The 27,077-nt window shown below is 40.9% G+C and overlaps 1 protein-coding gene across 10 annotated transcripts in view; it reads left to right on the top strand.

Annotated features, from left to right (window-relative positions):
* The window catches only part of INPP4A (inositol polyphosphate-4-phosphatase type I A), a 141,879-nt gene that overhangs the window by 50,770 nt on the left and 64,032 nt on the right, over window positions 1–27,077 (top strand). For 9 of the 10 annotated variants that reach the window (XM_035893208.1, XM_035893206.1, XM_009637652.2 and 6 more), the window contains exon 2: window positions 12,136–12,195. The gene's annotated coding sequence lies outside the window, so the exon portion shown is untranslated. Of the gene's footprint in view, window positions 1–78; window positions 165–12,135; window positions 12,196–27,077 lie in introns of those variants that run through there. The other variant, XM_035893202.1, reaches the window with a different exon arrangement.

The raw sequence follows: 27,077 nt of genomic DNA, 5'->3' as shown, positions 1-27,077 counted from the left end.
CTTTTTCAATTCTCACTTCAGCTGCTCTACTGTAACCTGTTTAATGATTCTCTCCCCTTGACAGGTTTTCCACCTGGGCAAGCCTTAAATGGTGCAAAGCTGCAAACCTCATGTAATTCAGCTCTTCCCTTTTGCTCCTGTGCCACTTGTGTTGCGAACAACAGGTGGGGTGTTCGGCTGTCCTTTGATTTGTTTCTTCCTTTGTAAAACCTGCTGCTTTTTACTGTGGCTTCCTTTGTGGCCATGCCCTAACTGTGTTATTCGGAGCCCTTCATCTGCCTTCCTGGCACGTGGGATGCAAGGCTACTGGATTAGCTCTGATCTCGTACGTGTTCTGCTTCCTCACTTCTTGAGCAGAAGTTTTGAAACGGGCAGTGGTGTTGTCCTTGTGCTTGCTGTTCTACCTCTCCCTGCCGTGGCAGGGGGAAATGACTCTGCAGGAAGCACAGCTGTGGCTGTGGGTAGTAAGTGGAGAAATGAGGGGCATGGAGAAAATAAAGCATTTCTTCAAAATTCTTGAAGCTCTGAGACCTTCAGTGGAATGAAGCACCTACTCTCTTACTTTGCACAAGAGCTACATCAGCAACAATTTATAGCCAGCCTTGCTAAATGGTTGGGGAAGAACTTTGGGGAAATCCAGTGTTATTATTGAAACAAATTTATGTGAATTGTCTTTAATATGTGTGATTTTTGGATTGTATTAGAGTTTTACCTAATGATCAACCCAAATTTAAGCAGTGCTCTATCAGGTGCTGAGTTTTACACAGAGTAGGAGATGGTCCATGCCCTGAATAATGATTTTTTCACAAAAAGTGGTTGCAATATCTTCTATGGTGATTTGCTATTTGACATTAGACTTTCTGAAAGAGGACTCTACAGTATATGAAAAAGCAGCAGTATATTGGTCTTTATGTACATCCTTGTGTCACACAACAGCACGGCATTTCTGTTTTCAACTCTAAATTTAAAAAGGGGGGAGGGAACAAGTTTGTTTAGTTGGGTTTTTTACAAGTTTTTGTTCCTTTTTTACATATTAGAAATAAGCCTCTAGAAACTGGAGTTATATTGGAATAAAATCCTGAATGTGAGCAGTATTGAATAGCACTGTTTGATGTCATCTATCTGGACTTCTATAAGGCCTTTGACATGGTCCCCCCAAGATCCTTCTCTCTAAATGGGAGAGCTATGGATTTGATGGGTGGACTGTTCGGTGGATAAGGAATTAGTTGGATGGTTGCATCCAGAGGGTAATGGTCAATGGCCCAATGTCCAGATGGAGATCGGTGACAAGTGGTGTCCCTCAGGGGTCCGTAATGGGACCAGCACTGTTTAATATGACGTAAACATCAATGACTTAGACAGCGAGATCGAGTGCACCCTCAGCAAGTTTGCAGATGACACCAAGCTGGGTGTTGTGGTTGACATGCATGAGAGACAGGATGCCATTCAGAGGGACCTGGACAAGCTCAAGAAGTGGGCCTCTGTGAACGTCATGAGGTTCAACAAGGCCAAGTGCAGGGTCCTGCACCTAAATGGGGGCAAGCCCCAGTATCAATACAGGCTGGGGGATGAAGGGATTGAGAGCAGCCCTGCCAAGAGGGACTTAGGGGTACTGATGGATGAAAAACTGGACATGAGCCGGCAATGTGCGCTTGCAGCCCAGAAGGCCAAACCTATCCTGGGCTGCACCAAAAGCAGGGTGGCCAGCAGGTCAAGGGAGGTGATTTTGCCCCTCTGCTCCGTTCTGGTGAAACCCCACCTGGAGCCCTGTGTCCAGCTCTGGAGCCCTCAGCACAGGAAGGACGTGGACCTGTTGGAGCAGGTCCAGAGGAGGGCTGCTAAAATGATCCGAGGGCTGGAGCACCTCTCCTATGAGGACAGGCTGAGAGAGCTGGGCTTGTTCAGCCTGGAGAAGAGAAGGCTGCGGGGAGACCTGCTTGTGGCCTTTCAGGACGTAAAGGGGGCCTATAGGAAAGATGGGGAAAATCTTTTTAGTAGGGCCAGCTGTGACAGGACAAGGGGTAATGGTTTTAAACTAAAATAAGGTAGATTTAGGCTAAATACAAGGAAGACGTTCTTTACAGTGAGGATGGTGAAACACTGGCACGGGTTGCCCAGAGAGGTGGTGGAGGCCCCATCCCTGGCAACATTCAAGGCCAGGTTGGACGGGGCTCTGAGCAACCTGATCTAGTTAGCGGTGTCCCTGCTCACTGCAGGGGGGTTGGACTAGATGACCTCTAGGGGTCCCTTCCAACCCAAACTATTCTGTGGTTCTATGATTCTATGAAAGCTGAGCCATCTTGTTTGTTAGAGAACTCGTCCTTTTATTTGTGTAATTTTCAGAAATGACAATTTTTACATCAGTTATTTTGGGGGTCATTTGTATATGTGTATACATCTAGAGGGCATCCGCTTTGTCCCTCTTCCTGTTTTCTGAATAAGTCTTCTTGTTTGGATTAGATTTGTTGCCTGGTTTTAAAGAGGAAGGGAAAAGAACTGTTAAATCTTTGCTTATACTGTGTCCTGAAAAGCTCTTCACTGAATCCTGGAGCAGCTCAGGCGGGGGGACAGAGAGGGAGGCGGTGAACACGTCCTGTTTGCCCTAGAGGGCCCAAACTGGGGCATGAGGTTTTGTATCACACAGAAAAAGTCACAGTCTCAATTTTTGTCTGTTGAAACCTCTGTGCATTCTCGAGCGTGTGTGAGTTTAAATAGAATGAAGGGTGCAGCCTGTCCTGTGAATATAGCAATGATGGTCCTTTCATTTGCCTTCGGGGTGTGAGTTTCCACTTGACTAGTCCTTCATGACTACAGTCCCCCTGCCCTGCTTTGGAGTCGGAGCCAGCGTAAGGATATGTATAGTTCATTTGGCTCTGGTTAAATGAGATTATGGCCTGGATTATGATGACTGAATTCTGTGCTGAATTCTCCCTGCATTTTATAGGGACGCAGAAATCTGGGATTAGCTCAGTTTTCATTTCAGTTTGGTGCTTCGTCTTTTAAAGCAGCAGAGTACCTCTGAGTTTGCTGCGGGGTCTTAAATAAATGGTAGTGAGTTGGTAGGTTTGATGTCTCACCTGACTGTGAATTGACCATCTGCATTCAGGTGAAACACAGTTTAAAAGGAATGGGTTCATGGTCCTTAATTCAGATTTACTTTTTAAATAAATACTTGCCAGTGCCAGATGGCAGAGCTGCTACAGGCAGAGGTGAATAACAGAGCATGTCCATTTCTGCAGGTTATTTGGGCAGCAAATCTGATTTAAAAAAAAAAAAAAAAAAAAGAAGATGACATTGCAATATTCTAGATTGCGCTAAAAAGCCAGTAACTTTGTCAGGTTTTCTGTGTGATAGGTAAGTGTATTTTAAGCCCCAGATTCCTGAAATAAAAGCTTCTGTTTAAAAAAAAAAAAAAAAAAAAAAGAAGATGACATTGCAATATTCTAGATTGCGCTAAAAAGCCAGTAACTTTGTCAGGTTTTCTGTGTGATAGGTAAGTGTATTTTAAGCCCCAGATTCCTGAAATAAAAGCTGCTATAAAAAAATTCTTCTGTCTCATTTCAGAAATAGACACTAGTGGTCTGACTTCAAAGCGAAAGATTTACTTTTTCCCTGGCATCAATGTTATTTCTGTTGGGCAAAGGGGAGGGCTTCTCCTGAGGACATACAGACCAACATTGTAAAATGTTGATTCTTCTAATGCACATGGAAGGATGTGAAAAAATAATTCCATGCTGACAGTGTCCTCTGTTTCAGGAAGGCTTGCAAGAAGAGCTCTTTTCAACTCTGTACGTTAGTATGGAGGATTTGTATGAAAAGAATTGCATCCTGAGTATTACTATCACTAAATATTAGTATTGCGGGTGTGAATACATGGCATAAAATGCATGCAACTGAGCTGGCTAGAGGGAGGTCTTTCTGTTATAAACTCTCTCTCAAATGTGAGTACCTAGGAAAAGTTCACTAAATAATTATTCCCTGTTCCTGAGATAAGTGCATGACTTTCAATTGTATTTTGGTAAACAGGAGGTAGTGAGTAATAGGAAGAATGTGGCCTTTGTGGTTTTGCCTACATAAGGAAGACGTCTATTATCCCATAGCTTTGTAAACTAATTGGTGAGAACATGATATTAAAAACACTGCTACTTCTACAGGACAGTGATTTTACACAGAAAAGGTGCGTGGAAAAGTGACTACTGTTTTGCCAGTACATATGCAGTGAGGTAGACTTGCCAACTAGACAAGAAATGGAGTTTGGAAAGATAGACTAAGGGGAAATTAGAGGGCATTCTTCTTGGCTGCCCTCCTACAAAGTCTGAGGTTCAGCTGGGGAATAGAAGGGGAGTTTTGTCTCAACTTTATGAATTTCGGAAAAACTGCTTGCGATCTTATCTCAGAAAGTAAGTTGAGAGTGCTTATGTTTGCAGATTGGCCATTTTTAGAATTAACATAGTGTGAGTAAGCGTTCATACTGACATGTAATTTACTTTTTCTAACATTAGGTATTGCTTGTTACTGGGCAGAAGCAAATTAAATGCAGTTTTAGTCCTAATTTTGTCTTGAAGCGATGTGGTGTCTTATAGAGGATCCTACAGGGCTTTGCCATCTTTACTGAATATTCACAAAGAGTTTGTACGATCATTTTACCTTATACCACTTTCACTGAAATAGGTGGTGAATGGAAGCAGCCACTTAAGGGTGTGGGTAAAGTAAGAAATGGGAGTTGAATTGAAGGAAATTGTGTTTGACAGTGTTTAATTCACGCTTCAAGGATCTAGACCTGTGGTTTCTGGAGGAAAGCCATGACCACCATTGCTAGAGGTGCTCAAGAGGCTTATTTTATTGAGCTCCACAAAGCCACGGCTGGAGGGATCAGAGTGAAATACAGTCAGAATTGTCTTCCCGCGCCATGAGCTTAAGTTGTCACATTTATTGCTAGATGGTGAAATTACATCCTTTATTGTTGCCTCCCTTTTACCACCATCTTTTGCAATTGAATGCACACAAGTAGCATTGCCCTTTCAACTGGTATGATCTGAGAGAGACTGAACTGGTTATCCTAGGGCTCCTCTACAGTCACACTGCAAATGCTGCCTAGCAGTCTGCGCCCCTGGGCCTGAGTGGGCAGAGCGAGACGTGGCTTTGCAGCCCGTGGGGCAGGCCGGGTTGTGAAGGGCAGAGATGCCTGCAGGCGGGAGGCTGAGGAAGCAACAGTCCTCCTGGCTCCTGCCATCCAGCTGCCTTCTCCTCCCCTTCTGCCATGGAAAGCCCCGTTTCTGCCCGCTGCTCTGCACCCCAGAGAAGGGAGGTGGAGGCGCTGGCAGTTTGCATGGGGCAGTTGGAGTGTTTTGGTTTTTCCCCTTGAAGAAGAGCTCTCTCCCAGGATCCTTTTGAAGACACCATGTCATTTCAGTGCATGGGGGTAGGGGAAGGGGCTGGGCACCTTCAGGGTACAGAGAGCAGTGAGAGAGGGGACCTGGTTGGGCACGTGGAAGGCTAAACTTCCATTTGCACAGGGAGCGCTTGAAGGAAGCAGCTGCTTTTGTGCTTGGAAAGGAGAGGAGCTTGTCAGCGTGTGTCTGTGTGTAAGGGAGGAGCTTGGCTTCAACACCCCTGGTGTCTGAATTTTGACTACCTTGTGAATGCTTTGCCTTTTTTTGTGGGATGCAAGTATTTCCTAATAGCTCGAGAAGAACTGAATGTTCTTTTCTGTGCTCCTTAGGGGGATTTATACTTCAGATATGTAAACATCCCCATAGCCGTTAATTTCATGAAAATCAAAAAATGTCACAAGGGGCCACTGGTAAGATTTTATTGAGGGCTAGAAACAATTTGGCACATGTAGCAATTGTCTCTTTAAAAACTAGGGTTGTCTTTAAATACCAATTTTACGTAAAATTTAGCAGAAAGACAAATGGAGGGCAGAACACTTATCAGTGTGAAGATCTGCTGAGCTGATTCGTGGTAAGTAGCATACAAGAACCCACTAGTAATTTGACTGAATTTCTGTGAAGATTTGACACCCCTTCCTGTCATGAGCAAGACATCCAGGATAGACGAGAAGAGTAGTTCCTTCCTAGCACAGTGCTTACTTGTCACTAACAACATTTGCAAACCTCTAAAAGGCTTCTAAAAGAAGGGAGGTGGCAAATAGGCATTTGGGAGGGCTGTGGTAGCTGCTGGAGAGTGTAATATTTTGCAGCATTTATTTTTTGAAAGTATGACATCTTTCTCAACTTCTCTACAACTTTCCCAACTTCCCTACCAACTTGCACTTTTTTTCCCCATTCCTCTGTGATTCATATTTCTGGGACCCAAGAAAAAAATGTCTTCACAGTAAATGTATGACTATGTATATGCAAAAATTAATAATGCAGCCTGGATTTCTCCATATTGTGCTGCACATTTCATGGCTGGAGTGCTCAATATTTCAGTTTGCATCAGCTCTCAAGTTGCATTTGGGGGTCCATCAAATATGTGTGCAAGACAAGGTCAGTGCAATGGATTACCCTGGAAGGAAAACCCATCTTAATGTCGACATCTCAGGGATTTGTGTAAAAATGAACACCTTCAGAAAATTATCATTTGGTTACACTGCATGAAGATAATTTCCACATATTACTATTTGGATGCTTAGTTTTACAATGGAATATTATTTATCCCGAAAGCACAGCCTCCCATGATAAAAAAAGAGACAGGCATGTAGTTATTCAGTAGCTAAGAAAAATGTGTCTTACTGTAACACTAATAGAATAAATGAAAGAAGGGAGTGAGAATTTTAGGTTCTGGATGCCATTCATTTACTGTCAACAATATTACAAAACTGTTCAAGCTCATTCACCATGGTCCTGGGTGTTCTTCATGTACCTCATCTCTTTATGCATAAGCATATAGTAAATGGTTGGATTGATCATGCTTGTAATAGCAAACCAGGGCTTTTCTTTAGTATTGAAAATAGAATGTGAAATACAGAATCCACTCACGCAAACCAGTTTGACCTTGGGAGTGTATTTTGTAATCTTTTCCTCGCTTCCCGTTTTGCAGGACAGCACTTTTTAGCTAGACTGACTTGTGGAGGCATGTATGTGACAACGTTGAGGAACAGACCTAATGCTGTGGGTTCTGACTCCATGTTTGTTCAACCTGAGGAGGTATTGGCATGTACTAGGATTTTCTTTCCATGGAAGTCAGGTGCAGAGCAAGGTAAATTGTGCCTGTGTTTCTGCCTGACGAGAAGTTGTGACTCATTCAGGAACACAGCCCAGCATTAAGAATGCTAAAGCAGTGCTGCAACCAGCGATATAGATACAGTCACAGATGTGTGTTTTATTTCTTCCCAGGAGCTGAAAATAGTGGAAAATTTAATGTTGTGAAAGTACAGGTTGCATACATAATGCAAGCAAATCTGAAGTAATTCTGGGGAAGTCAGGTCAAGACAAGGCAAGTTTCCTCTTTTTCTATAAGGCATATTTTGATATAATGGTGATACCATCTTGTGTAAGTTAGTACTGCAGGAAAGCTTGCCGCATTGATCACAATAATAATTTGCTCAGAAAGAGGAGAGTTTATGTTCTTTAAAATCGTGAAGACCGATATTTCAAGAGGGGGAATATGAGGGAAGACTTCAGGAAATCGTACATAGTTTGTCTGTAAAAGAGTTTTAAGACCGCTGCATTTTATTTGCTGCAAGGCAAAGGAGATGATCAGAGCACAGCAGGATGCACAGTATATTCTGCTTTCTGCGTGCTTGAGGTTTGTAGCAGGGGTCATAACTATCTTGACCTAGAAAAAGAATGTGCTGCCTGCGTTTGTAGGCTGATTATTGGAAACGTGAGCCTTTAAAATATGTTTACAGGAAATGTCTTCTGAGCCACATTGGCTCTGACAACTCGCTTTGAATGAGCATTTGTTTGCAGCTCTGCTGTCATGTGGTTCATCCTCAGCTGCTTATCCGCTGCAGAGGTTCCTGCTCCTCAAATGTGCCAGCATAAACAGCAAATTCAGTCCTTCCCCAGCTTGGTTCTGTCAAAGTGCTTTGGTGTAAAGTGTACCTTTTGCAAACTGTTCGGTTTTGCTCCTTTTTTCTATCCAAGTATTCTAGTTTTTTGGTTGTGGTTTTGTTTTGGTTTTTTTTTTTAAAGAAATGTAGGGTGAACCAACGTGCAATTTTGCTGATAGATAGGAGGAGGAGAAAAGTGAGGACAAGCAATGGGAGGCAGTAGCATAGCTTCGCTCAACTCCTATGGGAATAGCATGTCTGTTGGGCTGTTCCTGGATAAAAGCTATCAAAGCTAGCCTCCAGGCAAAGTAACTCTGTTTTTCTCTGTTTAACTAATGGACAAAGTCACACTTGGTGTCATGGGCTGCAGGTACCCTTCAGAGATGCTGGCAGCACATTTAATTGCAAAGGAAAAGGGTTAGTCGTCCGTTCCTCCCCGGAGTGATTTAGGAGCTCTCCAGGGAGTGAGAAAGAGGAAATAAGGGAAGGAGGAGGAGAAAGTGAGGGATTTTCAGTAGGAGCATGTACACACCCTGCCATTTTTATGTTTGTTTTGTATCACACTTTCAGGCTTCTCTACAGGGAGTGGTGTCACGTACTTTCTGCAGTATTTAGGAATAATGGTGTGGCAGATTTAATTAAGAACTGGTCGTCTCCTCAGTTCATGTGGTAACCCTGGTTGCAAGTACAAGCGATTGGAGGGAAAAAATCTCACTAAATATCATTTCCTTACAGAGAAGAATCTGAATGGCTTTTAAAATCTGGCAGCAAGCACTAAGGCTTGAACTGCCATCATCAGTTGATTGAAAAACAATTCCTATATGGTTTTAATTAAGCAAAGCCATGCTGCAGTCTTTGAAGAATCTTTTTTTCTATCATCTTGATTTCTTAATGCAGAAGGCCAGAGGCAGAACATGCCAAGAAGCTGGTGCTTTGGTGTGGTCTGCAGTAGGACATTACCACACTCTGACATGGTCTTACTACTATTAGAGGGCAATGTAATTTAAAAACTGTACAACACAGGGTGAAAAAGAGGGGGTTGAATAGGTGCCCAGTTAGAATTGTTCATATGCAAGTGACATTGGGCTTACTACTCTGGGCTTACTACCTGGGCATGTACTACTGATGTTCAGTTTAGTTGTAGTGGCTAAAGTGAGTGCTACAGTGATTCTTAATCAAGTACCAAGGCACAACTGAATTGGCGTGCAATTAAAAAATGTGATTGTGTCAAAGAGGAGAACTTACAGGCAGACTCTACAAATGCGGTTGAAGAACAAAAGTTGCTTTTAGAATGGGGTGGAGAGTAGGAGAGCGCCCGTGCGAGGCCAGAACTTGCTGGGAGATCAGTAGGTAGCACTTGCCCTCTCTGCAGAAGTTGCAATATTTTTCTAAAATTCTCACCGATGGACTGATTGTAAAGTACGTCACTCTCGAATGTGTGATATCCAGCGTTGCTCTGCAACATGGGTGTGACTTCCTGATGGTAGTGAGCAAGGTACGAATATAACTTGCCAGCAGAGAAACTCGACGTAGATACTAGGTCGCATCGTCTCTATTTTGCAGATGCGTAAGCTCAGCCTCAGAGATGAAAGGGGTTTGCCTGTGGCCACAGAACTAGTCATTTTTTGTCGTAGTATTGTAAAGAGGATTTTTTGATTCCTTTATCATCTCTGCCATTTTCATGTCTTCATTGTAAGTGAAATAAATAATAACTGACCAGGTTTAAGTATTGATATTAAATGTTCTGAAGGTGGTATAGTATATTACAGGGTTACAATGAAGCAGGTCCATTGAATCAGCCCTTATCTTGTGACTGTGGCTGGCTGTGACTTACGTATTGATATTAAATGTTCTGAAGGTGGTATAGTGTATTCCAGGGTTACAGTGAAGCAGGTCCATTGAATCAGCCCTTGATCTTGTGACTGTGGCTGGCTGTGACTTATTTGTGAGTAGCTTTCATGGTGTCTCGGAGCTTTCACAGGACATGCCCTGCTTTTAGAATGGAAAAAGAAAAAATAACTATGCTAAATAAATGCAGTTGAAGTTATAAAGGATACCAAATTGGAACTTTGTGTGCCTGCACTGAATTTACCAAAACAAAAATGATTTAAAATAGCAAATGACTTTGCCAAAAACTATAGCTTATCACATATAACCCTGAAAAGAGCTCCACTTAATGTCAGATGTCTCTGTCCTCATTGAGGAATTCTCCAAAAGCGAGAGTAAGTAAAAGGCTTTGTAACTTCTCATCTGAACTGACAGTCATAGAAATGAATTTCAAGTTTCTTCTGCCTTCCCCTTGGACAATGAAAAGAGAAGAAAACTTGAGCCGCCTTATAGGCCACTTCTGTGAAGAGGTATAATTCTGTAAGAAATTTTAGATGCCGATGAGTGCATAGCAGCATAGGGCTGGATGGAGTTTCCTGAGCTGTTGAATCTAGTCTTAACAGTGGCATAATGCTCCTTTTATATGGAAACCAAGTTTTTCCTTGGCTAAACTAGCTTTCTTCGTTGCTACCATTCCAGTTAGGTTAGTTATTTTGTTAACATCCTATTTTTCTTAATGCTTTTTTCAGGTCTCTGGTGTTTAACCCTTGCCATGTATTTCTGGAGAGCAAATTGTAACTCGTCTCAGCGTCCACTTTGCTGAGCTTAACCATTTTTTCATCTGCTCTGGGGAAGCTGACTCTCCGTTTGTCCTCTTAAGCCTTTCTCTACACACGCTACAGGCTGAGGTGGGCAGTGTTTAACTTCTTGTAGCCAGTGTTCCTGACTCAGTCTCATTGCTGCTTTTTGCAGTGACCAGAGCTCACCTACAGCTACACCCTACTGCAGTATCTGCCCTTCTGGTGGCTGTGTTGTCTGACACTGAGCCCTTCCTTCTTTTTGGTTTTCCTCAACTGATAAACTCCCAATCTGTAGTAGAAGTTCCTGTTAGTCTGTAGTGTGTTGTTTTGTCCTAGTGCTTTTTAACTTCATCTTATTTCTTTTACTTCAGTCCTGGTTCTTCCTCGGTAGTTTTGATTTTCCTAGTGTTTACATACAGCACTGTAAATCGATGAATTGCATTTAATTACTGCATTACAGATCTAAACACTCTTTGCTTTATGTATAAATCTGCCCTGAATTTAATGTTTTAAGCAGTAAAACTGCTTAAACTGATCAGTATATTTTTCTGTGAATTAAAGTTTTAGCTTTCTTAATCCTGATGTGTATATTTATATACTTGCCCCATCTATATATTTTACTAGAGAGGTATCTTTTCTGCATAGGAACCTGTTAGCCTGCTACAGTTTTGTGGTACCGCTTGATTTATGGGATAAAATGTGCTAGGAAATGTCTTGATTATACTTCTTGAAGGGAAAAAATCCCATTAAGGTGCCTGTTGCTCATGTGTGGTGAATGATGTTGGTATGGCCGAGGACAGTATGTTCCTTGTCACAAGTGAGCTATGAGTGTTGTGAGCAAGAAATGGAACTCTTGATTTTTCTCTGCCAGTGGCATCTGAATTCAGTCTGGACCTGCAAGATGTAAAAATTGCTGGCGAGGCTGGGTTCAGCTGTTAGCATTTCTCTTTTGGGGAGCATCGTCTTGGGGAGGTAGTTGCAGTGCCACGTGGTGACCCCAACACTGACTGCAACTTGGAATGAGCAGATGGGACAAGGTAGCCGAGTTGAGAAGCTGTGCTGGGAGAGCTCGATTATTGCTGGTGACATGAAATAGCAACTCTGTGGAGCTTCTCATACCGTAACTGCATTGAGTCTTTTACAAACTTAATAGAAAAGTCATTTTAGTTAAATGCATTGCATTTCATTGCTGTAGTAGAGGGGAGATACGCATCACAGTCCGTAAGTGTAAAATGTTACAGTAACAGTACCTGATTCTGAAACTTCTCTTTCAGCTTTATTCTAATGTTCTTTTTCCTCAGAACTGATCCACAGTCCAGTTTCTATTTCAGATACTAAAGGAGCTATGTTGTAAAATGTTAATGCTCTGCATTTTTTTACAAGTTTTTAGTGATTTTTTTAATTGTTCCTATATTTATTGCTTTCCCCCAAAATATTTTTCCTATACTACTAGCCTGTTTATTTGGATTCATTCAGTCCAAAACAGTTTGTCCTTTTTGTGTCTTTCAGACTTTCTTAAAGAATAACTGGATGCACAAGCCAAATTTCATCTATGAAAGATGGAGTAAGGTAATATAATTTTAGTGATTGCTACTATAATGTGTGATGATCTGTGGACACAATGCAAAGGTTCAAAGATGAAATAAATTAGAGGCAGACAAAGCAAAAGGAACTTCAGCCTTGGAAATAATGAAGTGCTGACAAGGTCCTACATTCTGGTATCAGTGGCATGCTTACCCTATGTTTTGTACTGTGGGTAATCCATTATATTGGCCAGAGATTTTCTGTTGTGATTGGGTGCGTTCTCCACAGAAGCTCAGGTAGGTCATTAGCTAGTGGCAATGTGATTTATTCATCTTTGAACAAGTGATGTGTTTCTGGAAATTTGTGAGATTTAAAGTACTGCCGATGCTGAAAGGCCGATATTTGTCACCTGTTCCCACCCTAAGAACAAACCAGTGGTTCTTTAATTTTCTTCCTTGAACATCCTGGGTCAACAGAGACGGAAGAAGGCAGATCTGCCTTTGTTGTCATTGAATACTGCTGTAGCATAGAGCAATATCCTTCAGGGTAGGAACTGAATCCTGTTGGGCACTTCACAAACATTTGTCAAGTATTTACTTCTCCAGTGAAAGTATTCACTTCTCCTCCACAGTGAAAGAGGTACTTTATGTTCTGTGATGTGGCAGGGGGCAGAGGCCGATGGTCACGTTACTAGGCCCTGAGAGGTGAATGTGTCTCCTGGTGGGGTTCCTGTTTGCAGAAGACTCTTGCAGGAAGACTCTTGCCCGCTCGTTTCCAAGGCAAGTTCAGTCGCAGGACTCCTCTTGTTTTCTGTGGGCCGGAGCAGCTGTTGGTGAGCTGGACTGTCGGGCTGACCAGCTGCACCTGGCTTCTGGGATTTCAGAGAATAAGAGAGTTTGTGAGGTGCTTAGGGCCATGGTTTAGTGGTGGGATGGCAGGGTTAGGTTAATGGTTGGACTTGATGATCTTAAAGGTCTTTTCCAACCTAAACGATTCTATGATTCTATGTGCTGGTGATATGTAAGAGATAGCCTTAACCTCAAGGCAACATGAAGCAGGTACTAGTCAAATGAGTCTTTTGGTAGAGGCTGGAGGTTTTGCTGGTCTGGGCATAGGAGGCAGTGAGAGGGGAAACGTGATGCTCATGGTTACATGTGATGCTCATGGTCACGTGGGTAATTGTGAGCAGAAATTGAGGGGGAACTCTCAGCCTCCTCACCTGTGATGTAGTGCCCTCAGTGCCCTTTTACAGAGTTCAGCAAAGACTGAATGTTGGAGTAGAGTCAGCGGTGAACAGTAGTGACTTCTCAGAGAAGTTTTTCCCTAACTCCTGTTAAGGGAGAACAAGCTCATTTGTAAGATCAAGCAGAGAGAGTCAGCAAGTGCACTTTCTCATGCAGCATTGCTTTTCTTGTATCCGATGTGTGTCTTAATGCAGAATGAGGATCTATTACTGAAAAGTCTAGAGAGGTGTTACCATGATTGCGCCTACATCTGGAATTAAAGCAAGTGGTTGATACTGCAGACTGGGTTATTTAACTGGGGCAGAATGGAATGCAGTGCACAACGGGATGCTCCAGGGGCCTTATGTGTAATTTTTTCCTTTCACCATCTTGAACCATTCAGTGAAGAATAACTTGGGAATCAGGCATGCACTTGCAGATCTTTCTTCATCCCAAGAAGGCAGGGGTGAAGTTGCCAGCAGCAAATAAGCGTTGCCAGACCCTGTAGCTAGCTTTACTGTGACTTAAAAGGAACTGCAGTAATACTAATCATTCATATCTTTCTTCTATTAATCATTGGCTGCATTGGAAAAGATATGCCTGAGGCAATCCCTGCATCTCCATCCTCTTCAGTGCTGCTTCTTGCTGAAGAAATTAAAAAAGAATCATCATTCTTCCCCAAGACAGCTATGTCTTGTTCCCTGTGGGGTCTGTCAAAGGAATCCATAACAATAGAGGAAAAACGCAGCATTTGGGGCTTCCCTACAGGGACAGCGTATCATCCTAATTAAGTGTTTCTCAAATATGGCCCTGGCTGTGCAATCAACTCCATATAGACAGATCCCACTACTCATTTGAAGCTTTGTCTTAGAGTAGGTCTGGAACAAAAATAGGAAAGAAAGAAAAGAGAATGCCACCCACTTCTGTTTGCTTGCTTGCGTGGTATTTTGGTGGATGTTTTCTTTCAGCTGATTTGGATTTAGTGGCTTCTTCATTAAGAGTCAAACTCATTGTTGCATATGTAAAGCTCCTCATAGCTTTTTTGATTGAGGCTCCTTAATGTGTGTGTATAAACCAGAGTTTATCCCCAGTGGCACCATTTTTAAGTAGCAGTTCCTGCTTTCTCTTCAGTCAGTTCTCTGGGTGACGTCTCCAGAAAATGTGTCCTGCTAAAGCACATACTGGTAGAGGTGATAAACAGACAAACAGCGTGACTGACTGACTAAGGAGAGGTAATTGTTGTTAGTACAGCAAGCTGCTTTATGATTGTTGTTGTTAGCTTTTACTGCAAGTTTACTATTTGCTTTTACAGTTTGTTTTTTAACAAAAACCAGCATTCACTGGTTTGCTCCTTTGCCTCTTGCTTTTCCCTTCCTGCCAGTTTGTAAAGTACGTTAAAATGCAGAGCAGGCCACGTGTGCATGCACGTCAGTGTTAAATGTGCAGTGGTCCTGTTTCTTAGACCATCATGTTCATCATCCTCTTGTTAGGGCTAGATCGATTGCGTGCACCATGCCGGATTGGTATAATTGCAATAACTACGTGGCAGTTACTGCATAATGTGAGGCACTTGGCCTTTCAATAATGTTCTGTATACATTGGGTGCTTTCCTGACTGTGGATTCTAGTCTGAAGAGTTAACCATGACTTTAGCAGTGAAGACAGAGATGAAGGACTAAGTTGGAAAAATATCGTAAATGAAGGCATAATCAGATTGAGTAGAGTCTGAATGCGGGGAGAGGGGCAGAAGAAAGGTAAGAGGACATGGTGATACATAGCTAACAAGAATGGCTGTAGAGGGCACAGAGTCAGGGAGAAGGCAGCAGCAGAAGTGCAGATGATTTAAGTGTCTGGAGACTACAGTGATCTGTGGGTTATTACTTTGTTTCTTTATTATGATGACTTCTGTCTCTTTTTACAAGTATTTACCCTACATTATGTTCTGCGCAAGCACAGAAGGGAATTAAGGGTTTTCTGGAATTAAATGCTGCTCTTAAATCAAGGCATTTTAAGTGTTTGGAACATTATCCCGTCCAAGCTTACATTCCATTCAATAACATATTTGTTCTACTCTTGTGTTTGCATTTTAATTCTAAAGCTGTTACAGTGTTTAAATTACAAAATGTCCAGTACCTAATTGTTAATAATCTCGGCATTATCCTTGGGAGGTACATAGAGGAACTACCACAGAATCATTAGGAAGATTTCAGGAATAATTGTTTCACTAAAATATACTGAGAGGATTGACACTTAATCCAAACCATCTGAACTAACCATCAAAATTAGATGCCTACCATACTACTTCCGTTCTTGGAAACTGTGCATATGGATCATTTCCTACTTCCAGTGGTATTTTCCATATAGCTAGGAAAATAAGATAGGAAGTGACCACATGGGTCCTCAAGTACAAACCTCCATACATCAACAGGTCTGGACTGTGCAGTGCAAACACTCTCCAGCTCTCTGTTTGGCCTCTAAGGTTAGGTGGACCACAATAGCTTGAAGCACTGTAATGAAAGGCAAAAATCTGCAGTGGTAGTATGCCTCAGATTGGGGCACTGCTAGCATGCTAGTCTCTGCAGAATAAATAGCAGAAAAGGCTTCTAGTTATTTTTAGCTTTAGTGCATGATTTTTCATAACTTGGGAGGGCAGGACAGGTGGGCTTGAAATACCTGAGGCCAAATTTTCAAATATGTATCTACTCCGAACTCAGACATCTCAGTGAAAGTGCTTTGTAGACCCTGAGCACCTGCAGCCCTTGGTAAAGTCAGGAGCAGTTGTCAGTGATGCCGAGGATTCCCAGAATGTCAGGTCAGTCTTAAAGTCTACATCAGGAGGAATCTTAACTTTTCTGCTCATTTCACTAGGACTGAAGCGTATAGTTACTCATGTGCTCAGCGTGCTGTCCCTAAGCTGAGTTGCCTTGCTGAACAGGAGTTTACTGAGGTGCCCCATAAGTGTTAATTTAGGCAGAGCCTAAGCAGAAGTTTTTAGCTATGATACTCAGAAAAAATCTTAACTAGCTGCCTGTTTTGAATATTGTGTGACATGTACAGACAGCTACAAACCTACTTCTAAAGCACCAGGATACACAACTCGCCCTTCTACTGTTTGAAGAATGAATCAGTAAGTAGGTGTCTTAAAATTCAGGCCCAGTTTGTCTGAAGGAGTCAACATGCACAAGTATCACCGTTTAACAAGATGATTGCTTTCAACTCAAGGCATAGAAATGCCAGTTCGGGTCAAAAAAAGAGCTTAAAATTGCAGGCTAAGGGGATTTTTTGTGCTTTTAAGGTATTTTCTGCAATTTTTTTGCATGTGGATGTCAAGCAGATAGAGATATGAAAGTGCTAAAGCAACAAGAAAAGATAAAAGAGGTTCTTGCATCCTATCGAACAGTTTTCTTGAACTGGATAACGTATTTATCCTTTTAAAAAGCCTTTACATTTTATCAAGAAAACCATGCCTCAGCACAAAAACTTTTCCAGATGACCCAGCAAATTGGAAAGCCTACATGAACATATTCAACAGTTTGTGAATATAAGAAATTGTATTGAATGGGGGGAATTTAAGGTACTGTACAGCTCTTAAAGAGGCTTCTGTAACACAGAGCCCAGAAGCATCTTGGATTCATGCTGGGATTTCCCATATCAAGTTAAACAAGAGCCCTAGCTATATCTTGCTGTTATGTCTTTTGATTTTGGGGTCTCAGAAAGTTTCAGGATGTCTTTGGTATTTCACTCATAATTTCAAATAGCTTTTTGCAATATCAGAAGAAGCATCCAGTTTTTGCATCTCTCATATTCTGAAAGCAATCAGACTTTCTGGCTGTCAGAGTGACTTTTTAAGTTGCGGTACAGGTATATTCCCAGATTGGGAATTTCTTAAAGATACCTTTTTTTCATGTGTAATTAAAATATAGATCCATTACTAAGATTTTTTAAAGGATTTTTATTACTTGATACTATTTAATGTTGTATATGCTGCTAAGAAAATGGAAAATGTGATCTACAGAACTTCAGGCTTGTTAAGTTGACCTTAATAACCTTAGAAAATTTTTTGAAGGAATGAATAATTAAAGAGATGGGAGTTGAGTGGAAGGAGGATGAAACACGATCTATTTTGCTAAGATAGGTCATGTCAGACTGACCTAGTATCTTTCTTTAATAAGAAAGTAGGTTTTCTAGAAAAAGAAAAAGGTGCTAGATCTGGTCTCTCTGGATTCTACTGAACCATTTAACATGGTGCCACATCAAAATTACTGTTCAAGGTGGAGAAGATTAAGTTAGTGTAAGAACTGTAAACTCGGGCAAAGAACTGGCACAAGGGGAGACAACGGGAGGTAGGTACATGAGATGAATTATTCTTTGGAAGTTGATTTGTTTACTTTTCTTGAGGCTTTTTTTATTTTTATTGATTTTGTTGCCATATTGTATTGAAAGCAAGCTGTTGAAACTTACTGATGGAAGGAGGACATTAATTTTGAGTACACAGTTTTAGACAGAATGACTATACAATTAATTATACAATTAAGGGGGTGGAATTCAATCCAGCAAAGTGTCAGGCCATGCACTGTCAGGAATTCACTTACTGAGTTTAACCTTGGTGTCAAAATTAGCAGTCTAAGCTCTTATATAATCAGTGGAAAGAGGCAGATTTTTAATTAGGCACCCAAATCCTGCCTTTCTTGACCCTTAATGGAGCCTAGGCACCTGACTCTGGCATCTGTGCTGAATGCCTTAAATTGGATGGTGCTACAGCCTCAGCTTAGGAAGTAACGCAACAACTTTTCCTATGAACAGGGAGTTCAACCATGGAAGAATCTGAAGGAGAAATGCCTATGTGAGGGTAAGTGGGTTCAAGTTTGTCTCTAGTCTTTCATCACGAAAATGACGGACAGGATCCAGGGAAGGGTCAGGAGAGGTATTTCCCATTGGGGGAGGGCACCTCAGCTGGGTGCGTCTGGGCAGGGACCTGATCTGGATTAAGTGCCCACCACTTTGTGCAATATCCAAGAAACTTCAGGTCAGTATGTAACAGATGCAGAGAAAAGCTGCAGGAATCGTCAAAGGAATGATGTTACAAGAGCTGTGTTGGATGTGCCAGGAAGACTAGCAAAAGGGGAAATGTAATTGCTGCGGGTGTGCTGCTGGGGTCATAGGGAGCTTTGGAGTGTGGCTGGCATCAGCTAGGTGGTAACTAACAAGCAGGAGGATGTCTGTAGTCCATCAGAGGCCTAATGGAAGTCTACGTGTAACGGTGTGGTATTGTAGGAAGGTTATGATACAGAAACAGAAGTGTCCAGATGTATGATTTAGAGTTGATGTGGACTGAATATATGGCACTTCTTACTGACTGGAGCTGTGTGTGTACCAAGCATATGGATAAAATATTTAACCAACATAGAAAGGCATAGTGATAATCCCATAATGTGAGAGTAGTCAGTAGGAGAATGCTTGATGTATGTTTAAGGAAGAGCTTAAAGATTTATGAAGGGCAATGATTGCTTGGATTATTTGGGTTTAGGCTGTTTGGCAGCTTGTGCTTTTTGATCTCTCCTATACAGTCTGATACTTGCTGTCTACTGTATTGCCCTAGAGTTTCCCTGTGCTGCACAGGGAAAGCTGTGTGATAAATCAGGCATCAAGTGAATTTATAGGGCTGGGCAAAGGTGTGTTATGTTTAGCTCGTGACAAATTTATAAGCAGACTGCTGCTGGGCAGCAAACTCATGCCCTGTGAGAGAAAAGTTTGCTCTGAAGTGAAAATTGTGGTTGAAGATCCCTGATGTGCCTGTAGTGACAAATGACAGGTAGTGACAGCCCTTGCCCCAGATATCTCCTTAGTTTGACAAATATTTAAACTTCTGACTATGTTGGTGACCAACTCCCCTTTGCCTAGATGCTGGTTTGTCCCAACACCAGGTTCAAAAAGGAGCTGAATTCTTTGAGCGAGGGTGAGTAATGTGCTTTCTGCACTGTTGCAAATCCTGAATCGCTCTAAGTGGCTTTATCAGCTCTTAAGACATTGATCGGGTCATTCTTTAGCAAAATTATCCATAAAATAACAGGAGGAGAACGCCACAGCAAGAAACCTTTTTAATGTACCTCTGGCAATGCTATGCTTAGTTCTCTAGTTATTTGTTTATTAATAAGTGCTTAGACTGCGTTTCTGAGGTTTTTAAGTGCCTAGAAGAATTTCAGGAGAGAATAGTATGGCTTATCTGGTTTTTTTTCTGTTTCCTAATTAATTATTACATAGTGGTACTAAGTCATTATTGTTCTGTGGTAAAAACAATTGTGTGATGATCTCAGAGTCCTTACTTGGAAAATTGCCACAGTTAAAGAAAAAACACTGTTTATGGACTGAATTGTCAATAGAAAGGGGGGTGTTCTGTTGGAAACAGTGCTTCGAATGACAGTCTGAGAGGATGGATGGCAAGGAGGGAGGACTGAGAAGATAAGAGTGAAAAAGTGTGAGTGCCTTTTTAGATTTATTACAGTCATGGTCAACTCTCTTAGATTTAGAATCTGTCCTGGTTTAGGTTTGCCTTTTTTTTTCTATATTCTAGGTATTGTTTAGCTCCAAGTCATGTTTTTCTGGCTAGTAAACTGGGGGTTTAATTTTGAAATCTGTCTAAGCCTCTTCCTGAGAGACAACGCTTGGAGCATTTCCGTCAGTTATAAGGATGCCCAGAAAAACTGGAAGAACATCACTTGAAGAGGTTTCTGGAGGAGAAAACATGATCAGGTCTGAGGGACTTCTGCCTCTTAAGCTTCAGGAAAAAGGCATCTCACGCTGCTGTTGAGGAAGAAAAGGAAATAGAGGCATTTATAGCAAACCTTCCCATCACAATCCTTTTGAGGGGGGTGGAAATGGATGAAATAAGTGCAAATGAAGAGACAAGTAAGAGTATTGTCAGGTATGGAGTACTTCCCTGGTCTGCCAAAGAACTGTTGTAGATCATTATTAAACATGAAATGTTGGAATGCAACTTTAATCCTGTTTCATAGTCTCTTAAGATAGCTGTTTAAAAGTCAGAAGGAATTACCTTTTGAAGGTTCCTATCCCTCTCTACTCAGTTCTAACCAGTTGCCTGTTTTGCTTAACTTTAGTACGGTTCAGTGAAGTGAATCCCATCTAAGGACTATACACCTGGCTTAACCTTTTCATAGTGGGGTGTTTAGTGAAGGTAAACACTGACCTCATGACTTGTTCATGCAGATTCTTGAACAGCGATAAAAAATGAATTATTTTTGTACAACTAAATAGGGTCTGCGTGAACTGTATCTCTGCCAAACTGTATGCAGTAGAAGAGAGAAGGTTGTTCCAACTTACTTGGATCTTTCTGTAATGATACTTCTAATAGTATGTTTTCTGTTTGGATAGATTATATGCTATAAAAACTAAAAATAAAATGTGCCAAGGTATTTTGGGGGTTTGTAGGCAAGCTTGACAGAGATAATTTCTTCTCCAAATGTGTTTATGCTAATTTTGCTTTGAAACAAAAATATATCCATTTGGGAATATTTATGTTCAAGATTGTTCTGTAATTTCCATATTAAAAAAAAATTCTTAGGGCAGCTCCTGCTAGACTTTAGCCCCAGAAATGCCTAGAATACAAAGATAAAATAGTCTAAAAGATGTATTGTGGTTCAGGCCCTTGTGAGAGCTTACTCTCCTTGAAAGAATTTAAAAAATATGCTGTCTAAAATTGTACTTTACTGTTGACTTTTTGCCCATGTTAACATGAGCAAACGAAGAAAAAGAATAAAAAAGTGTTGCTCAGCTGTTAACACCAAGCTATTTTTAGTGGGACGTTTGAACATGTAGATGTGGCGTTTCTGAAAGGAGGCATTTTCACTGTGGTTGTGCATGTTCATGTTGGCAGCTTTCCTTTAGGCAAATCCGCTGTGATTTGTGATAAGGTGATTTTTGGAGCTGTCCCAGGCAGCTGCCGGGTATTCTCAAATGTTTAAAGTGGAGGTGTAGAGAAAAATGGTTGTGTGGAGGAAACTCCAGCTGTGTAAACCTACAGGTTTGGTATAGTGTCCTGGAAGCATCTTGGGACAGTGGGGTTTCCACTGCTTTGGTTGAGAGCTTCATTTCATAAACATGGAGATCTCCACCTTGAGATGTTTTGGGTTTGTGGGGTTTTTTTGGTTATTCAAACAAATATTTTTGTTATTCAAGAGCTGGCACTCTCATCTTTGTTAATTCCATCCCATAAGGTGAGCCAGGCTCCATTTAATAAACATGCCTGTTAATACAGACAGGTACCTTAGTCTTCAGTGAAGACTGTTAGCACTAGATAACCAAGGCCTGACTTTAGAAGCTAAATCTGTTTGACCTAAGGCACCAACTGTGATTTTTTTGGGTGGTGGGAGGGAAACCAGCTGACATGAGCTACCTTTTGTTGATTTTCCTTTTTTAAAGGTTATCATTGTGCTTGAAGGTAAAGATCTTGTCTTAGTCTAGAGAGAGGGGGAACTTTTTCTCTACCGGAACTGCCACAGAAACTAAAGGAAAACACTCCTGAAATATTTTAAATGCCTTTATTCCTAGGGTGACTGTTTTTCCCTGTATTCTGCTTCTTTTAATGCATGAGCCTAGGTTAATACAGGAACTCTATAATTTTACTATGAAGAAGATTAATAAACTTTAGGAAAAGAAAAAAAATTAACACCTTCCTTACAGAAATAAAGTAACAACGTTAGGAAGGAAGACTGGTAAAAACCAAGTTGAAAACATGTCAAATTAGTGATGGAGTATGATGGTAATAATCTGTTGGTAATGGGAATACAGAAAAGATGATAAGCAATCAGACTTCATTCAGTTTGGCTCAATATCATATTCTGCAGCAATAGCCAATTTTTAATGTAGTCCTCCTTCTATCCACAGTTACTGGGAGAGGAGTTTCTTGCTTTCTAATTAAGTGTGTGTGTGTGTGTGTATATACATAAAAATAGTTTAGTTTTGTTCTCTGGATTTTTTTTTTTGCGTTTTTTAAAACATTTTAACAGAAGAGCTATGAGTATTTTCACATGCCAGTCTACAAAGGTTTAAACTTGGCATAGTATTGCAGTTATTTATGAATACAAGTGATTTTCATGTTTTCATTGTTAGTGAAAAAAAATGTTATTGCCACTTTCTGTTACTGTCTTATAGTTCATAGGCTACATAAATAGGAACTGAGTAAAAAGATAAATTAGTTTGGGGGGATTTTTATTCTCTTGAACAATAAGGTAGGAGGTAATACAAAATATTCCAGGTCAACTGGTGCACTCTCAAACAGATGAGTTCTTTGCTAGTTCACAGGTGAGTTCTTTAACAGTGTACTTAAATGGCTGTTGAAGAGAAATTCTGAAAAAAATGTCTTTTGTAAACATTTCAGACACATGCAGCACCTAGTAATAGCTTGAAAGGTAGCATTTCATTTCTGAATTGCAAACTTTCATATTTTCTGGTTTGTTTCCCTGATATATCTTTATGAATCAGATTTGAAATCCATATACTGTAACAGGAAGAAAATCCTTTTCTATTTTGGGATTCATAGGTGTGACAAATCACCTTTATGGTTTGTATGGTGCGTGTTGCTGCATTTTGTCCTCAGACAAACAGTGGGTTAATATGTGTTAAGCCGTTTGCTTTGGTGGGTTAAGTAGCAGTTATAAAGTCAAGTAACACTGCCATGCAGTCTTTTATTTCTTTGAAAAGGAAAGTTGGGAGAGCAATGCTTTCAGATCATATTTGGTGTGGAAGGAGGAAAGATGGAAAGAAAAAGTTCTTGAGAACTGATTTTTCAAGAAGGCGCTGCTGGGAGCAGAAGTCACTCGGGGAGCAGTTGGTTGTGGATCCCCATGGACAAAAACAGCCCCCCGGAGCATTGGGAATGAGTGGTCTCAAGTCACTGTATTTTACCATATATGTTTGTTGATATTCATTCAACTTTATGGAGAAATGCACTTGTTGGTACTCCAGATTGTCTGCAATTGAGAGCTTGGATGCCTTGCTATGCAGTGAAGGGAAGAGCTGAGCACAGACAAAAAATTTCTCATGATTTTTCAAGTCTTAAAGTAAAAGCAGCTTGTAACTTGCCCAGCACAGCTCCCGTCATCTGGAGCTGCTCTTCTGGGTCTTGTTTAAAAGCTCTCCTTTTTCCCCTTCCCCAGGAGCACCAGTAAGTACCAATAAGTACTTGGCATCCATTACAAAACATCTTTCATTAGATTAGACAAAAATCAGTACGCTAAATAGGAGCCTCACAGAATAGGAAAGATCCCTTCTATGACCAGCTGCATCAGTCACTTAGAGACTGCACTGGCGTATTGTAACTTTATGTTTTGGCTTTGAAATCAGATAGTGCAAAAGCAGTAAGATATAGTCTGTCCTGAGGTTAGTTTCCATATGAGTGATCAAAAAGGAAAATCTGAACACGAGGGCTGAAAAGATTGTGGTTGTAAAGGTGCCTGAAAAACAGACACAGCAGTTACCGCAGGGTCACGGCCTTCCCAGAACTGAGAAAAAATTCATAGTGTATTTTAGACTATTGACTCCTGCAGTCTGATCTGGAATCTTGGCAGATTAAAAGGTCCTTTTATAATATGACAGATCACATTAGGAAAATCCGTTTGGATAACTGTTTGCAAACTCTATTCTCACTTACGCAGGAGAGACCTGGGGGTGTCACTGGGGAGGAAAATAGAATATGTTTTACCACTAGTTATTTGGATGCCACTGTTGTCCACTCCCAGGCAATTTAATTTTATCTACAGTTGTAAAAGGCACGTATAGCTGCGAGAAAAACTGTCCATTTGTGTAGCGGTCATATTTTAAAAATGGAAATTTTAATAAATATGTTAACTTTGTATCTTCTACCTGACTGTACAGTCAGACTTCTATACCTTCTCACCCCCTCTGGATCTCTGAAAACACTCATCCATTTTTAAGATTGGAGTTTACAGTACCAGTCATTTAAATTAGCTAAACTACTTGTTGGGCTTAGGTCATACAAAAACTTGCGCAGTGGAAGTGTAGAGAACAGTATTTTTGTGCCTTTCACAGTCTTGATTGTGAACTGAGGCTGCATACCTGAGGTTGTCTAGCACTTGCATAATTTCATAGCCAGGGTAAGGATGTGATTTGGTGGCTCATTGTGTGTGGGGTTCTTAAGAATCTGGGTCTGTATTACCACAGAGCCATCCCTCAGATACTTAGCCACAGAGCTGTTCAGAGCGGAAGAGTTAACAAAGCGCTTGTTGAATGCACACTAATGCCACTCTTTCTGCATCATCTTTTAGTAGCCTGAATTTTCATAGGCATTTGACACTGTTGTTGTTTCAGTATTAAAAGATCCGCAGGACTTGGTTCGAGTGCTAGTCTCCTGCATTTCAACCAGTGGTCCCTGGCTTCAATCCCTATAGGTAATGCCAGACTCTGATTTTTCTTTAACTCACTTTTATTGAGGTTAGCAAACTGCTTGTTTGGTTTTTTTGTGTGTACCTCGTAAAGAACTACTTGCCCTCTAGGGTTTCAGTTATGGTTTGTTTTTATTTTCTTTGTTGAAAAGATCGCTTTCTTTTTTTTTCCCTAATTGGATAAAGAAGTTATTAATAGACTTTCCCTTTTCAGAACTGGAAAATGCCCAAAAAGGCTTTTGCTCACACTTTCCGAATACAAGTTTACTTCTAAAATGAGACCAAACATGGAAAAATTTAGAATGTTAGGTGAATAATTTGTGTAGTTGTGAGCAGATGGAAACAATGTAAAATGAAAAAAGAATTAGTCTTGACACTCATAGCTGTTTGGTTCTTATAATGTTGAAGTCAGTGGTTTTAAATTGTCCATGAACTATGCAAATAAGTTGGTGGGAAGTGACTGAGGAAAGTAAGCCTACGATCAGTAGCTTTAAATTAGCTTGTACCAAAGGGTTCTTCTGGAAAATTCTAAGGGAGTTTTCAAGTCAGAAAAAATTAAAAGCTACTGATACAAGACTTAAATAATGTCCCATTTAATTTGTCATAGTTCTAGCTTGTGTCACTTCAAACAGCTAAAAAGTTTAGTTTTATGACATTTACTATTTAAAAATAATTATTTGACAAATTATTTGACACTTATGTCTGTGATTTGCAGTGATATCACTGTGGGCAGATGATCATTCTGTGTTTTCAGTGGAAGCAAATAGATTGTGCTTGGAGCATAGATGTTATCCCAGTGATCACAAACTGTCCTGACAGTGTTATGTCTAGCTCTCATTCCTGCATCTTTAGTCTATAAAAACTCTCTAAATGAAGCGGTAGAGATGAGATTTGTAGAGATGAGGCCTTAAAAAGCTGGAAACAGTAAAATTAGTGCTCCCAAATGTTCAAAAATTTCTCTTCTAAAACACAGGATGACAACAGCATCTGCTGGTACAAATAAACAGTGAAGAATGGCACCAAGTTCCACATCTGTGCTGTTACACTCAAAATCTTTTTTATGGGCAAAGATGAAACACATATCTAAAGGGAAGAAGTTGTTGTTGTTATTATAATTAAAGCGTTTACAGTCTAATCCAGGAATCATTACTTGTTCAAACCTAATAATTTCAGGAAGAAAAAGAATGCTTCTATACAGGGGGAGGTCTCAATAAATAACAATGTGGTTAAAATCACTGAACACACAAAAAGTCTGTCTCTTTATCCCACTGTAATGCTCACCCTTCCCCTGCTCCTCTGAGTCTTAAGGTGGTTTTGTTCTGGTGGTGGGGTTGTGGAGTTTAGTCTAAAGGACTTCAGATGCTGACAGGAGGAATATGACGTTCATGTTGATAGTTTCTTCTTCTTCCCTCTAGGATCCACTTGGGGTCATTTTTATGTTTGCTAACAAGCTTTTAAACTTCTTTCGTTGGTCTACAGCTCTACATTACATACAAATTTACTATATGTGGTACCTTACATACATGTTAGATGCTATGTTCTTGTTCTGTTTATTACCCCTAAAACCAGTTTTGTCCAGCCCCAAGCCTGCAATTCTTTAAGTGACCATGGGTGAGCTGTCTACAGCCACGCTGTCTCCAGGTGTCAGCTCTGTAGTCTGTCTCTTTTTAACCCATGCTTGTACTCGTCTCCTCTGCATCCTGTGTCTCCACTTTACAAGGCTTCTGCAATCATAGCAGGCCTGTATTTTTCTACACTACATCATTGTGTTAGAGTTGTAAAATGATGATGGTACCATGCATAGATAAACAAAAGTACAAACGGATTAGCCATCTGGGCAGTTGGAAGAATTGTTACAACTAAACCAAGTTTAATTGCAGGCTAAAACAAAGTTGCAGGCAGGTCAAGAAAAGTTCTTGAAGAAGTTCTTGAAGAAAGGCCTGCTTTGTCCTCAGGGTTTGCAAGCCCCCTGACAAGGCTTACGGCCAGTCACTAGTGATGGCAATATGGTATTAGAGGGCTACGGGGTAACAGTGCTGCAAGGGCCAGCGACGAACTCTGGTAATACATTTGCTGTTGTGTTCCCACTGACCATTAAATACAGAGGTCTGGCTGTGATGCCCAGCTCAGAAAGTTCCTAGGGTGTCAGCTGAATCTGGGAGTGCAAACCTGGAGATGCCTCACAAAATACCAGTACTGGTCATTATACTGTTTTTCTCAGTCTCCAGCGCTGCCCACCCTCAGAGAGGACTCAGGGCTAGATTAACCTTTTGGTCTGACATAGTCTT

This window comes from Egretta garzetta, unplaced genomic scaffold (assembly GCF_000687185.1).
Source record: "Egretta garzetta isolate BGI_Z169 unplaced genomic scaffold, ASM68718v1 scaffold504, whole genome shotgun sequence".
Lineage (NCBI taxonomy): Eukaryota > Metazoa > Chordata > Aves > Pelecaniformes > Ardeidae > Egretta > Egretta garzetta.
This window is presented reverse-complemented; position numbering and strand designations above follow the sequence as displayed.